The sequence below is a fragment of the Zerene cesonia genome, chromosome 1, assembly GCF_012273895.1.
Source record: "Zerene cesonia ecotype Mississippi chromosome 1, Zerene_cesonia_1.1, whole genome shotgun sequence".
Classification (NCBI taxonomy): Eukaryota; Metazoa; Arthropoda; class Insecta; order Lepidoptera; family Pieridae; genus Zerene; species Zerene cesonia.
Window position 1 is genome coordinate 9,158,288 of NC_052102.1, and position 12,971 is coordinate 9,171,258.

At 34.2% G+C, this 12,971-nt stretch overlaps 1 non-coding gene across 1 annotated transcript; it reads right to left on the reverse strand.

Annotated features, from left to right (window-relative positions):
• Nucleotides 1–12,283: 12,283 nt before the first annotated feature.
• On the reverse strand, nucleotides 12,284–12,355 carry Trnah-gug. The gene has a single exon. It is a non-coding gene; the product is annotated as a tRNA-His (tRNA).
• Between the last annotated feature and the right edge of the window lie 616 nt (nucleotides 12,356–12,971).

Genomic DNA, 12,971 nt, shown 5'->3' on the forward strand with positions numbered 1-12,971 from the left:
GTGCTTCATTTTTGTTAATAAAATTAAGTGAAGTTCGCAAATGGATTCTATTCAAAACTACGCATTCATAGCTGGTAAAAATGAATACAAAAAAGTACGTATGAATGGATCATAAATGGATTAAGCCATTGCTGACGCTACAAGTCGATCGCCCCGCGAATTGCTTTATGCAAAACACCCAATCCAGTACAAAATGTAATCCCCTCATAACAAAGTCACATACCATTTTTGCCAAATTGATATTTTTACATATTTTCCGGCTCTGTTATATCTAAAAGCTTATGGAGTTAGAGGATCAGAATATGAATATAATTATTTATGGATCATGGAAATTGAGTCTGCGAATTTATTTGAGTATTAGTTATACGTAGAAATCAAAAATTTATATCATCCCATTTCATGGAAATTATAATCGATGCCCCGTTTCATTTTATACATTGAATAAAAATTATATTTTCTTTCGATGTACGATCATAAAACGTGTCAGCTTTACTACGCAGAAAACGCAATTAAAATGACAATTAGATGAGAATTCCAACATTGATAAAAAGTCGATCAAGAAAGAGCCGGAATTGCAACGCAGAAGGTTCCGTTCGAGCTAAACAGCAAAACAAAAAATTTGGTTACCCATCCAATTTGTGAACGTGCCAACCATTGCTTAACCTTAATTTTTTACTGTCATAGTGACAACAGAAACCATCACCAGAACCATCTCTAATAGTTTCAACTGTTTAAATTTCACGGCTCATGTGATACAGTCCGTTGACCCGGTTGGCCCGATCGTAAGGACAGACAGACATGCAGTTAGACAAAGGGATGGACAGTGAATTCTCAGTAAAAGTGTGTTTTACTCTAGATACGGAACCCAAAAAAAAAAACGCGACACTGACATCGACAGATTAAAAATGATCCCGTCAACATGGCGGCAAAAAAATAAATCATTTCGAAAAAGGAATCTGCGACAACGCGCGTTCGAATGTCTGCCCGCGCAATAAGCGAACAATAGGAGACTGAACGTTTTATTGCGGAAAATTCTTCTCTATTGTGCGCGTCGAGGCTAGGTTTAGCAAAAGCGAAATAATTTATCTGTGCACTAAGGTAATGCCAGGTGTACACTGACACGATTTTTTCTAACCAGCGTGTTTTTTTATTTGAGGTTCCCGGTTCATACTGATGAGTACACCAGTATACCATCAGTGCTCAATGTATCTTATCCTGCATACGCTTCTTACGAAAACAATACTTAAGCAACAAAATACACCTATTTTTTTAACTCTTTGTTTGCCTAGCTTCGCGCAGCTGTCATATACCATTAATGTGGGCAATGCGTCTATGGAAACATTATTTTAAACGCCACGAGTGCTCGTTTAAGATAATGTTTTTTTCATACATGGATAAAGTTTTCCACAGGTAGGCGGATGTCCAGTCAGGGGTACACATGTAAGTTTCTTTGGAACTTTTTGAGCAACTCGCAATATTATTATGTATGTAGTTCAAGATAATACAATTAATTAATAACATGTATATGTTTCACGTGTAAGAAAGAAATAAGAAAGTATTTTGAAACTCATGTCATTGCAAGAAACAGAAAAATATTGAAAGTAACAAAAGACATGCATTACTAAATGGCTTTAAAAGATAATGAAATGATTTGTGTTATGTTTTTCTACAACTATAAGACATATATTCAGCTTTTAATTCTCTGTATATTTCAGCAATAGGTGGGTGGCTAGACTGCACATAGCTCGCAGGATTATGAGATAAGTGTTGTTTGACAGCAACAATGCCAGGTTTCGTATTAACGTGTTTTGTTCCATTTTAAAACGTTCAAAGCACTTTTATTTTGCCGGGTTATATATCGTACATGCGTGGCATTAAAAGAAGTATATTATGGGATTTGTTACACCTATTTAAACTACCCTATTGTCTTTCGCATTATGCAGGTTTATGTATATTCAACTGACTTAGAAAAAGGGGGAAGGTTCTTGCAATTCCATTGTATGTAATGATGTTTGTTTCAGAGGTGTTGAGTGAATTGAATTTGTTTTTTTTATAGCCTCGTACCTTCGGTGTTTTTTAAATTTGTTTATTTTTGACAATTTAAAGGCAGTTAATTATTTTTATTTGTTAAAAATAATTATTTTATTTAGTTAATAGTTATATGTTATGTTAGTTAAATATATGGTTATTAGCTTTTTTATTTAAGTACCTAGGGAGTAGGCACTGAATATACACAATGGTCACTTAAATATTTACAACACTCAGCGGTGAAATTGTTGATTAGATTATACAGGCAATTAGCACAGAGTAATGAGCAAACAGACAATTAAGCTATAATTGTGCGTAATTTACGCGTAACGTGATGCTTAACAAGCGAAACCCGTTTCAGCATGCTCTGTACTAACTAGCTTCATTAAAGCTGATTAACATACCTTCTAATTAAACATTTTGATCGTAGTATTATTTCTGACAACCTGGTACATGCGGCTACGGTGTTTGAGATATTTTTGCAATAAAAAGGGATGGAAACAGTAAAATCTATCATAGAATAGAACAGAACTCACAGAATGGATCTAGAAACGATAAAGTACATGGAGTAAATGTTATCGATAAAATATGTAGCACTTGTTTTGATTTGTTAAAACAAAAGTTGAGGACTTGAAGAGAAAGATGTGGGAGGTAGATACTTTTTACCACAAAAACAGTTAATCAAAAAGTGGATGAATTTTGACGCATAGATAGATTAAAGATACTTTCGATTTGCACGTGTATTCTTTAAATGTGAGTACCCCGTGTAAAGCCGCGATTAAAGATAAAATTAGTATCTATTATAATAAAATATATAAAAGACAATCGAATTTTATATCAGCCAAAAAAACCCATCACGTTTAAAAGCTCTCTCATAAAACTGAATGGAACAGTACATAGTATGATATGACACGTTTGTTATAATAAGGGAGGCCATAAACTAGAATTTTTTACGACTGTTTGTCGTAAAAAATTCATGAATCGGTCTAATTTTGTGGGAACAGCCTCAACTAGGGTGGTTTGTGTCCATGTGTTTTTAGCTATTTGATAATCCTTACTGTATATAAATAAATATAAATGTGATTGTATGTTTATTTGTTTGTCTTTCACGATGTAATTTTTGTGTTGTGATGTTTGGTAAGCTACATTGACTTAATGTTTACTGTCGTGTAACACCTCATTCACATAGGAATTTCTTTATATAGAATAAAGTGTGGGAGTCGAGCACTTAGGCAAGAAGTGAGCCAGCTCGCACCACGTGTTACCTTCCCCAGTGTACAGAAGATGGTCGTGAAATAGTAGCACGCTACTATGTTTCGTTCGGCCAGTGGAGGAGCCGCAGACCTGCGTTCTATTCTTACCCATTCCCATTCTTTTCCTTCATGCCCTCCATCGATTTCCTTATCCCTTAACCACTTAAGTTGGCAAACTATTTGCACAGAAATACAGCCCGTGCAAATATTTATGCACAGTTTTGGTGCTGGCCGCTTACGATCTGACCTTGGAGCTGGATAGCTAGCTCCTTTAGCAACTATAAAGAAACCACGCGGGCATAGCTGCGGGGAAAAAGCTAGTAACATTTACATTAACAGAAAGATAAAACGCATATTATCAAAAAAGCTCTCTTCCATTTCCATAGCCTGTTTTGACAAATACAATTATATTGGGGACTGGGGTGGTGAGAAATAACAAGCGTCGACTTTTAATGGGTGACAAGTGTAGCTGGAATGTAATGACATCTGACGTGATGATACCGTCCTATGGAATTACAATAACGGTGATGTTATATGAAATCTATCTATATATCTTACAATTTTAAGTAATATTATATTAAATTTAAAAAATCTCAATGTCGTTGTCAGCCTCTTTATTAATTACACTGTTCCTTATTTTTTTATGGTATAGCCTAGCAACGAGCAGACGTGTCGCCTGGTGTAAAACGAACCACGCCGCCCATAAGCACCCACTCCGCAAGGAAGTGACTGTGGACTGTGTTGCTGTCTTCAAATAAGGATTGGGGGTTGTTTAAGTGAAATTATTACACTGTTACTTAAGAATTATTATATTTATAATTTAGTAATTTTATAATATCGCAGATATGTGGCAATATTGTAGATCGCAATTCTTAAAATGTGACTTATTTATTTTTTACCTTTATATTCTCCTCTTTCGCAACATCACATTAATGCACCAATGCACTAACCAACTGAATCAACAGAAACATCAAATATTAGATCCAGAAGCGCTAGAATGTTCGCAGTACATACATGCTTTAAAATTTCCCCCAGGATTGAGGAAGCAAACACGTTAACCGCAGAGGATGAAACTCAGCTTTTTGAACAGTTACAGGTCCGTAACGTCACAAGTTCATACGTGAAAGCTCCGATATGTTTGATTAAATAATAAGACTGATACATTGTTGACTAATGAAGCTATGTTATTACAATGTCTAGATAAATCTTATAAATACATAAGATAATGATCATTGTGGATAAATCAACTGATATAGCGTTGTGGTTAATGCAGGTAAAATTTCCACCTGTGAAGTGTGATTCATAAGAAAACGTTTAAACTGGCTTGGAATTATAGAAAGACTAACTGTTCGGCCCGGCTTCGCCCGTGCTGACTGCAATAGTAGGCTATCTATTTCACCAAGGGGATGATATAATTTTTGAAATTAGTCCAACAGTTTTAAAACGCTACAAACATACAAAAATACCTACGTTTTCTCATTATAATATTAGTGTAGACGTACCGAAAATCTTATAGACATCATGTTATGCGACCATAATGAAAGTCATGAAGGAAATAAATATATTTTGTAATTATATTGATGACATTTGGCGGAAATAGGTTGATATAGAGTACTTATAGACCATAGTACAATTGCGAAGAAATTAATGTAGATTCTCAAAGATAATATTGAAAAACAAGGGAGTTTTATCCCTTGTTTTCCGGTATAAATGGTGGTAAGAATATCGTTTCGAGAGCGGGACTTTAACAAATATTTGTGATATGGATTACGATGGAATGCGAACACTTGAAATACTGAAGAAAAATATCCAAGCTATTTTTTTTGCTTTATAGGACCCGTATTATTAAAAATATATAAAAGATAATGGCTGTTTGATAAACGTTTCAACAACGTCCGAAATGTAATATTCGATATTGTGAGCTCATTTCAAATGCTCTCGTATCACTCACTAGGCACGGCATTATAAAAACGAATTTAAGCAATTACAATAAGGTTGAATTTGGACCATGTATCTAAATTCTGCATCTGCACCTGGTTTTTTATTAAATAAATGTTCACAAAGTAAAGAGTGTACCACGCCGTCTTATGATCTAAGAAGGTCTTTAGCATAGAAGACAAACACCTTAAACTTACTATCTGTAGACAACTTAATTATTCGGCCTTTGAAGAGTGATGGATTCCTCCTTTTATGAGTATTATACGATTGTATGATTCTGAATCACATTTTGAATAAAACGAGATATGCCCACAGAGATATACAGGTGAACGATCCGAGTATTTTCAACCCAAAAGAAGTAGAAGGTCTTCAATTATCCACTGTATTTTTTGACTTTGTTATTCATAATTCCATGGGTTTTTAACCGATTGACGTGATTTTTTTGTATTTGATAGGGAAATGTTGTTTATTTGGTCCTATTTTAGAATTTGGAGTGGTGCCTACCCCCATGGACGTTGGAAACCTTTTTTATAGAGAGAGTTGTCCGCAGCTTCGCCCGCGGGAACTTAATAAATTTTTCGTGGTACAAACTTTCATCCCTTATTTCATCCCCTTGGTGGCAGAATTTATCAAAAGCCTTTATGAGCGGCCTACGTCATTACATCTATCTGACAAATTTCAGTCCTATCGAGTCCAGTGTGGTTGTGCGTTGATAGATCACTATGTCAGTCAGTCATCTTTGAGTCATAATATATATTTATACTAGCTGCGCCCCGCGGTTTCACCCGCGTAAGTCCGTATCCCGTAGGAATATCGGGATAAAAAATAGATGTTGGCCGATTCTCAGACCTACCCAATATGCTTACCAAATTTCAGAGGAATCGGTCAAGCCGTTTCGGAGGAGTATGGCAACGAAAACTGTGACACGAGAATTTTATATATATAAGATTATTTAGATCATAAAAATGTTGAATACTTTATTTCTGATTTTCATCACACCACGGGCCCCTGTTCAGGCACCGTGTGTTTACACACGTGTAGATTCGCCGAATTCTCTACAAGATCCGAACCACCTCGTATTTTCTTATCCAACAAATTTGAAAAGCGCAAACGTAAACATTATTAACATGGATACTCTTTTTGCTTGGACGGATATTAAAAAAATCTTTTATACCGTTTCCTTATTATTAAATGATTAATGTTTCCAGCACAAGACGTCGATAAGTATAAAATTTAACCTTCCTTTGCAAATGGTGAGCTGGTGATCGTTAGAAAAATCGTCAGTTTCTATTCAATAATCACCTATTATATACATATTGTAACATTGAAATCATATACATTTAGTTATATGACCAATTATTGGTGTAAAACGTTCTCTTTTTTCATATTATTTCAGTACAACAAATGCTATACATATTAACACAAAATAAAATTTACTTTTATTTGCAGTCTACTTAATTATTATGGAAGTTATTTTTCAACTCACCTTTTTTGAATATCAACCAATGAATAAATTTAATTTCTTCACAATTATAAAAGAATCGAGATACTGCGAGATACCGTTTTATTTCATTAAAACCTGATCAATTTAGATAAGCATTTATTTAGTATGGCTTATCAGATCTTTTACTTAATTAAAATTTCAATTCATTAAGAGATATCGGATAGTATTTTCGGTATCACTTTGTACTAATTTTGTTTAACTTGATATGGAGATCTTTTGGTGTTAAGAGAATGTATTCAATAATAAAGTAAATATTAAAATTACTTGATCAATAAATACTGTTAAAATCTTTGCACAAACCTTTTACTCGAATAGAAATTGGATCATTGATAAATATACTTTTTTTATGTTTACACATATATTAAATATTCTTATAGGATAAATATATATTACTACATACAAGTGTCTTAATAAATTATGTAACATAAGAGGCCATTAGCATTTTTGTCTAGGCTATAGAGGCAACCAGGACTGATTAGTCCTGGTCCTGTGAAATGTGATTACATTTCACACTAATATTATAAATGTGAAAGTTTTTTTGTTTGGATGTTTGTCCGTGATTCACGCTGAAACTACTGAACGGACTTTGCTGAAATGTGGTATACAGACTGGTTATGACCTGACTTGGGTGATAGGATACTTTATATCTCGATTAAATGCTCCCTTGGGATAAAAGAGGAATCTTGTTATCCGGGCGGAGCCGGGACAAGCGTCTAGTGGTGTCTAAAAATACTTTAGCTATATAAAATCTTTAAGCTACTGATTCCTGTAGCTATTTAGTTAGTTATTGTTTAAAACGTGGTTGGTTTCGTACTTATTTAAGTTCTATTTGTGCTTCCGCGAGATAATTGAAGATACGTATCTGAAAGGCTTAATGAAAATGGGTTGTGTGATGGAGCGAATGAATCAGGATTGTCTTAGGGTCTGTTCATGCAGAGGCAAGACAACTCCTTCAATATTAGAAGGCTTTTAAAGAAATCAGCAAATGTTGTTCTGTTCCAGAACTTTGGAGTTAAAGTAATCAGTTTTTTATCCACAAAAATCCACGAGAATTTTATCTCATGCGACCTTATGGCAGTCGCCTACATTGACTTTTCCATTAAACATAGCTAAGACTGACTTTCAAATGAATAAAAATGCACGGTATTAGTAATCCGTTTGCGCACATAGTACACACACACACACACACACACACACACACACACACACACACACACACACACACACACACACACACACACACACACACACACACACACACACACACACACACACACACACACACACACGCACACACGCACACACACACACACATAGTAACACAGACTAAAACTTACCATTCATTGTCTAAAATTAGCTCTATGTGGACGGATCAACCAGCATGGACCACACAAATCGATCTATGAGACCGTGTAATTGCTTGTCGTAATTGTCTGAAACTGTTCGATCAATGACGGTCTTCTCTATTCGTTTCATAAATAACAGTTTTCTTTACACTGCTAATTGATATACAATAAACAAGTTAGTTTTCTCATCATCTGTCCTTGTACACGCTTTTTTCTTAGTATTAAAAATTCACGCTTAACAGCGCTCTCTAAAAGGCAATTTTTATCAAAGTAAAAACGTTCGCACCGGGTCTTCATTTTAATTTTGTATGTTGTTTGAAACGAACGTAAAAGTATCGTTAGAATGCTTTGTACATTTTCCAACTATTGCAATAGAAACTAAACTAGTTTTGAAGTTGTTACGAAAGAAATTGTACCCTTGAAGGATTTCTGTAACCTAATTGTGATTTGACATCATTATTTTATAATTTCTAAGTAAGGAAGTACTAGTCGTTTACCTTGGCTTCGCCTGGAATCTTGCGGAGACAGATATACGAGTTATATTATATCCTACTAATACATATAAAGTTTGTAAGTATGAATGAATGGATGGATGTGTGGATGTTTGTTACTCTTTCAGTGAAAACAGCTTATCGTATCTGTAATTTGGTACAGAGATAGATTAGAGTCTGGTTTAGGACAGAGATTACTTTTTACTTAAGTACCAAGCGAGTGACCCCGCAGATTACAGGGAGTACCTACACTAACTAAACGTCTGTTGAAAATAGATTGAATAAATGAACATTATTGACTTATACTAATTAAAGAATAATATTTACCAAGTTGTAATATTTTTACGTAGAACATCGGATAGAAACTCTATCGCAAAACGATTCTTTTAACAATACGACAAACAAATTGTCTTATGAAGATTCTATTAAACAAATCAAGAGAATCGTTATATGCTTTAAGCTGTAAATTCGTCTTTATATATGTATCTAATTCACTTAAAAGTCATACGCTTAACCTTTACGATACTAAATTGAATCGAATTTGTGGGTTGAACAAATTAATGAGGGAACATTGTGAATCGTGTATTAATTTTAACATATTTGGCTTATTATATTTGTAGATTATTATTGTTGACATAATTTTATTGGGAATATTGTTAAGAAACTTGTATATAGTAGTGGGTTTAAGAGCTCAGATTTTAGGTAGTTTATAGAAGGTAGAATAAGGACTTATTTTTGATGCAATGTGGGGGCGATTTACTCGTAGATTGTGTTCTCTACTAAACTAATCTCTTCGTTATATCCGTTTTGAGATTAAGAAGTCCAATATATAATAGAAGTCCAACGTCCAATTAAGATAAGTATTATTTTCACATAACTAAATGTCACTGATTGCTTTACAGTTCCTTGAATATCTTGAATATGATGGCAAAAATAGCCGTTCTAATATTTCATCGAGACAAAATCTCACAGACTATCCGAAGATAGTCTAGATTAGTACTAAAAAGTAAAATAAAGTAGTAGTAGTAAAAATAAAGTAAAGTAGCGAATACTCCTGAATGCAGTTGTTTATGTATTTTTAAAAAAGTGTTTTTTAAAAGAAACATTCCAATATTTAGGCTTGACAAATATAACAATCAAGATGGTAAATGTACGAGCGGTTGCAGCGAGGTTTGACACGACAGCCTTCCAGAAATAATTGGAGCCCGTGACAAGGGTAGCAAGCTGTTGCAAATTCGGTGATAAAATACAATATTTACCGTTGCTAGTATATGTGCGAAATTAGTGGGTTAAATTATGTTCCAGAAAGGATATTAAAACTCATTCAATTTACCTTTTCTATGTACTTCTTTTATGCTATAAGCGCGCACCTACGCTTGTGGTTCGCCTGATGGTAAGTGATCATTGACATTGAAAAAATTGCCCATGAACATTCGCAGAAGTAGTGCCTTTGCAAATGCGCTGCTCGCATTTCAGAGGTAAGAAATGAGGAAAGGATTGACAATTGGAAAGAAGGAATATACTGGGAAAGGTGAGGAAAAGCAAACGGGCCTCCGGATCCCTCGGCTATAGTCGGTAAAGGAACTGCTGGGACGCCTGAAGGTAAGCGCTAACACTGCCACCACATTTGTAGAAGCGTAGGACATCCGAGGTCTACACCAAAGTTGAGGGTCTCTACAAATGGATTGTTGACTTTTAAGGGAAAGGTCAGAGAGGGTAAGGAGAGGATATGGACCTCTCATTACCCAACTCACCGTCCAAAATACAGTCATTCTCAATTTAACTTTTTCACATTGTTCTATGAAGGTGTGATACCTAACTCTGATGCAAGTTGGTGTGTGTTAAACCGTCGACGAGACCAACGAGCTCCTTTGCTGACAAGGACATTAAAAAAGTTGCAATTGAGTCCATGCCCGATTATATAGAGATTCTAGGATATCGATTTGAAAGATAGGATTCAGTTGAGATTCAATCTAATATTTAGTTCAGTAACAGCATTATTAGGTTCTATTACCACTTATAAAAGAGGTGAAATGAACATTATCAATTTTTTTACCTGAAATAAACTGCAAATGTCAGCGCGAGGCGCATGATATGTACGTAAAAGAAGTCGCGTAAAGGCTCTTTTATCAGATAAGCAGTAAATAGAAAAATATGAAATATGCAATACTTCAATCACTCCACTCCATACAACCAGTTATTTATATTACTCGTTCCAATAACGGTAACAGCCCGTGAACGCAACTGTTTGAATAACGTCACAAACAAGTATGTTTGATCTTCAATACGTCCTTTGATATCGGCAGAACTATCTTCAAACCCAATTCAGAGATGTCAATCAATGTAGCATGCGGATTGGGGGGTATTTTCAATATTTGAACCATAAACTAGCTTGATAAAATCTTTGATTACGTCAAGGTACATAGAGCTCGGTGATTCTGAAATAGGAATTGTATCTGTACTGTAATAAAATCTTTTATCTTTATATCTTTTATAAAATCTTTTGTCATTATATTATTAATAATAAAATGGTAGCATTGCTGTATTGTTTCTATGGTAGTCCCACGTGTTCTTTTGCTTGCAAGAAATGCAAGCAAGGGAATACGAGGGAGTTGTACTGTTGTAAGTACAGATCTTTTATAGCCATAGAGGCTTCCCCGAAGTCTCTAGTATCGGCATTGTTTGGGAACTCAAATGCGTACGAGGAAGGAAGTTTTCATCATATATTTTAAGTAATAATGCATTTGAAACACATACAAAGGCTATGATGTATACAATTAGTTCAATCTCGATTTATATATCTGCTTGGAGAACAAACCTAAAAACAATATAACGATACCAAGTTAAACATACTCGTATACTACATATATACTAAAATCTTTAAAACTATCCAACGGATATTGATGGGTTTTGTTTTAATAGATAGAGTGACACAAGAGGAAGGTTTATATGTATAATAAAATCTAAAAACTACTCTAAAAACGCGTGCGAAGCCGCGGGCACAAGCTAGTTTACAATAAAACCCTATATTCATGTAATGCGATCGATTTGAAAATCCTAGACTCTGCACACTACCAACGTCATTACTATTGCTATTGCATTACGGCTATTTGGTAAATATTGGATGTACAAATTCGGTCACACACGAGACGCTGTGATAGTCTATTCCCAATAATATACAGGTCTTGATTGGTAAGAGATCTGCTATGTGTGTCTGCTATGATCTGTTATGGTTATATAATTCAAAATATGTACTTCCATTTATACCAGTAGATTTCTATGATATTGTCCGCCTTATATTGCTAATATTATGTTAAATAGATCCCTTTCAGTATATCGATTGGTGATTATATTTAAACAGTATTTTACGTAAATACAAAAAAGGAGTAAGCTTATGTCACGATAATTGTAGTTTGATATACTTATAACAAATGCCGAATGATAAAACGTGTCACTGATAAAAAATTGTTTAAATTTTTTCTTATATAATTGAATAATTTATACAGTAAAATTGGTACATCTAACGAAAAAATTAAGCTAACTTTTTTGTTGTAAATAAACCATTCATCATCATCAACCATTGCAAAAAAAATAAGTTATTACAATATATTTTAAAACGATAATTTGCATGCATATAAAAAATCACCGCAAAAATTAACTTTTGATAAAGTAAATAATCTAACAAAATATAAAAAGTATTAGCTCCGCCGAGACAGCTTGCGCTGCCGTGACCAGGATTCGAACCTGGGTTACTACGGCCACAACGTAGGGTCCTAACCACTAGACGATCACGGCTACCGGAGCAGGTACTGAAATAACTGAAATAATCAATTATATTACAACGCTATTGTGACTTTTTATCGGACTTTTATTGTACGGACAATTGAAAGTGACGCTTGATCGATTTAATAAAATAGCTGAGTACGGTCTACAATACCATTTTTTGTTATCTTTTTCGTAGTTATTTTCCTTTTTTAGTTCCTACAACAGTGAACATTTTTATTCTGTGGTTGCAACATAAGCGATAGATTCGTTCCGTATTCTCGCTTTTGATAATTTATTTTTTCAATCTCTAACTGCGTGGCTATCTATTGAACAAAATGATTCTTTCATACATAAATTTATTACTTATCAAAAAGCACATCGCGTCTTGTGTTTGATGATGATGATGATGATGTGATTTGATGTATAGCTCGATCATATAACACCTTGATAGCGGGTACATAGAGTTCATTTTATAACCCGGTAGAACTGTGCAATAAATAATTATAATAATAATATTTTCAGGAAACCAGATGAACAAAAATAAAACAATTAGATGCTTACGGGTTACAATATTTATTCCTCACTAAATACAATATATTTTAAGGTATACATGATTATACGATTCACTGTAATACATTCATAAAGC